Raw genomic sequence first — 4225 nt, forward strand, 5'->3', positions numbered from 1 at the left:
CAAAGTGAAAATATCCATGAAGTTAGTGTTAGATTTGTAATATTACACGCACACACTTGCGAGAGAGAGAGAGAGAGAGAGAGAGAGAGAGAGAGAGAGAGAGAGAGAGAGAGAGAGAGAGAGAGAGAGAGAGAGGTTGGATTTGTAATATTACACGCACACACTTGCGAGAGAGAGAGAGAGAGAGAGAGAGAGAGAGAGAGAGAGAGAGAGAGAGAGAGAGAGAGAGAGAGAGAGAGAGAGAGAGAGAGAGAGAGAGAGAGAGAGAGGTTGGATTTATAATATTACACGCGCACACATGCGAGAGAAAGAAAGAGAGAGAGAGAGAGAGAGAGAGAGAGAGAGAGAGAGAGAGAGAGAGAGAGAGAGAGAGAGAGAGAGAGAGAGAGAGAGAGAGAGAGAGAGAGAGAGAGAGTGTATTGTCTCAAACAGTCTAGTAAATTTTCTCGTGGAGCCAAGAATTCCTGGTGATGAGTTAGGTCATTGCATACGTGGCAAGTATGTGCCCTTAGAGAATGATAACCTTAGGAGAGAAGTGTGCAGATGATGAGGAAAGAATAATACAATGACAGTCTTTAAGAACAACACTCATGTTGTTCAGGGAAAACAGTAAACTTTCTTCACATTACTCTTGTTGTGACTGCCACGATTAAGAAAATGCCCGCCACCAGTCATTAAGAAGCTGACTGTGACTGCTTTGCTGGTTCCTCGCCAAAATACCAATAGATTATTCAGAAACTGCCTCAGTCACACTTACGGCAGAGTAGGTTGTCTACAGTTGTCACACTGGCTTCTGCACTGGCGGTTGACATCAAGAGTGTCACGTGATGTACTTGGTTCTTTTCATGTCGCCGCCATCTTACCACGCAAACCAAGGGAAAGTAAGACCATAAAGGGGAAAAAATAAGCATAAGGGAAATATCAAGGAGCCAGTCGGCCTACACGTGACAGTCCCTGTGTGGAACATGTTTACTTTTAACCCACTATCATCACTACTCACAAATTGATCTAATCTTCTTTTCCTTTGTTGCTGATGAGTGATGATGCACTTTAGATTCTTACAGATTTTAATTGTACTCAGCGGTTTATACTGTTTATCTTTATCTTTTTATTTCTTTAAGTATAGTGTCACAGAGTTGTCATTACACGAGACACTGCAAGATGAAGCAAATTATGTTAGTATTGTGGCTGTATATTCGCATCGTGGAGGGCAGGGCAGGCTACAAGTAACGCCAACCAGTGCCCTCAGTGAGGAGCATACACACACGCACACAGTCACCTTATCAGGAAATTTTACACAAAATTGACGAAATGTGTCAGAAATCACGCAAAACTTAGGTCACCTCACACAGCCTCTAAGGAAAACCTGTAGAAGCGCTCCTATTACTGGCAATATGATCTTTTCTATTGCGGTGTTGTACCTCCTGTGACCTCCCGTGACCTGTGTCTTTACGATTCTCCCCTTAGAAAAAAAAAATCTCCTTATAGATCAAGAAGTGTTTGCATCTGTTGTCGTGTTGCATCATTATCATAGTACTGCTCAATCCATCACGAGACAATATATCAGAAAATGAAACATTTTCTGTCATATAATGTCATATATATATATATATATATATATATATATATATATATATATATATATATATATATATATATATATATATATATATATATATATATATATATATATATATATATATATATATATATATACGAGTATATATATATATATATATATATATATATATATATATATATATATATATATATATATATATATATATATATATATATATATATATATATATATATATATATATATATATATATATATATAAAGTCAAGATATCTCTGCTTCTTTGCGTCTTCGCTCGTAATCCTGTCGTCTCGTTCTCCATCAGAGAAAACAAAACACATACGCTAGAAATACAGCAAACCGTTCAGTAGGGTTCATCTGTAGTTGACTTAAAATTAGAAGCCCCGAAGTAACACTGAGGTCAGCTGGCGCTGGTCAAACCTCATCTAGATTGTCCAGCTCAGTTCTGCCTCCTGTATTTCAGGAAGGATGTGGGCCTGTTAGAATCAGTACAGAGGAAAATGTCTACAAGGAAACAAGGCAAGAAAGAAAAAAAATCGTTAAGTAAGAAGATTGAAGATAAAATTACATTCCTTAGAGAGGCGCAGATTACGAGTGGATCTGGTAGATGTCTTTTAGTTGTGTAAAGAGATCAGAGGACGAAAAGATTTAGGATCTATAGTTAGCTCTGATATTCGTCAGGGAAAACAACACACAGACCAGAAATAACGCAAACTGTGTTGTAGAATGATGTTTTGGAGTGTTAAAAGTAAAGTCTTGAAGAAATATTAAGGTTATATTTGACACTCGTCATACCTTATCTAGACTGAACTGTGCATGGCCCTCATATTACAGGATGGATACAAGTCTATTACAGTCAGTACAGCTTAAAAACGTTCAGAAATATTTCCTAGGAAAGGAGGTCAAACTTTTCGAATCTACATTTTTTTTTCCTGGAGAGGCGACGAGTAAGAGTTACTCCCATAAATGTTATATAAACATAACAAGAGTGACAAACAAAATTCTTAGGGTCAGTAATCAGGATAGGACAAAAAATAATGAGGTTCAGTTTGATATAGCTGAATTTAGGAAAAAAAAAAGAGATGGCAAGTAATTGGTGCTCAAATAAAGTAGTGGGTTAATGGAATACTCTCAAGAATCAGTTTGTTAGTGCTGAATTATTAGAAAGACTTAAAAAAAGACTGGGCATAATTAAAGTGGGCATGATGGGTGGAAACAGATAGGTATGTCACTGTATATAGAAGGACCTGTTCCCTTCTTGCACCTTGTATTTTCTGATGTCATTATGTTCTTACAACACTAAGTAGCAGCTGGAGTTTAGACAAAAGGCCTTCTCGTCTAGCACGATTAACCTATGATTATATTTTGTGCGCAATCCTGAAAGAAATCATTATACGTATCTAAATGCACAGAACATTCTACTCGACTTAGGATCATTTACAAACTTTTACGTGTCTGCAGAAATGCAGACATGGATGGAGTTCAGCGCCTTGTTAAGCCGATGTAGCGTTGCCGGCACAAGGCCAGTGACGATGTTTGTAACACTTATTTACACGATAACTACAACTGCAGGGTAAAAGTAAAATATAGCAATTAATTAAAAGGGATTAACTTTTAAGGAAAACAAATTAACGCCGTGAAAAAAGTTCCTTCTCAATCATTTTAATAATAGGTATAGCAATATTTTGCTGCTGAAGTGAGGACGGTACTGCCAGATCTATTATGTTGAAGAGCTGGAGGAATATTATGATGGCAGGAAAGGCTTATTAACAGGATGAATAGAAGGAGAAAAGGAAAGAGGTGAAAAAAAAAAAAACGCAGTTGCCTTGCATGATGGAAAAAGAAATCGAAGAAACAGACAAACGAAGACAAGGATGAGGAGGAGAAAGGGAAGCAGGGAAAAGAGAAATAGATGAAGAAGAATGAAAGGAAGAAACATCTGAACAGAACCAAATAATTTTATGGAAAGAGATGCTGCATATACTTATGAAAAAGATATATAGAAAAGTACACTAAGAAAAGAGGAAGTTACAATAGGAACAAAAAAAAAAAAAGAAGGAAGAACATCGAAGACTAATCTAGAAAGAAAACAAAAAAATAGAAATCTTTGATGGCAATTAATCGTTTCAGTGCAGTAATCGTTATGGAATTTTCTTTACACTAACAACAAAGTATAGAATCTTTATAAGCCTCTACAAGAAAGAACAGGATTAAGAGAACAGGTTTTGCAGTTTTTATCCCGTATGATGTGTAGAGGTGGCTGTGGAACAAGAGGAAATGTCTCAGAGTGGCCAGTGATTAAGGAAAGATGTGTGAAATAGCACCCGCTCTTCACGATCTGTCTCCATCACCCTCGGCATCACAAGTTGCACACAGGTCTCATATGATCTCGTTGCTGCAAAGCCTATATACTGTTGGTGAATCAGTCTGTGGTTGTAAATAGAGATAATGGAAGACCCCTGACCTTGTTGTTGGCAAGCCTCGATAAAGTCAGTCAGTCAGTCGGCAGTTGTTAATAGCAGAGGCACTGGAAGACAACTCTGCTTTTCGTTATTCTTGGATATGACCTTGTTGTTGGGAAGCCTCAGTAAAGTCAGTCAGTCAGTTGTAAATAGAGGTGCTGCA

Source organism: Scylla paramamosain, unplaced genomic scaffold (genome assembly GCF_035594125.1).
Source record: "Scylla paramamosain isolate STU-SP2022 unplaced genomic scaffold, ASM3559412v1 Contig11, whole genome shotgun sequence".
Classification (NCBI taxonomy): domain Eukaryota; kingdom Metazoa; phylum Arthropoda; class Malacostraca; order Decapoda; family Portunidae; genus Scylla; species Scylla paramamosain.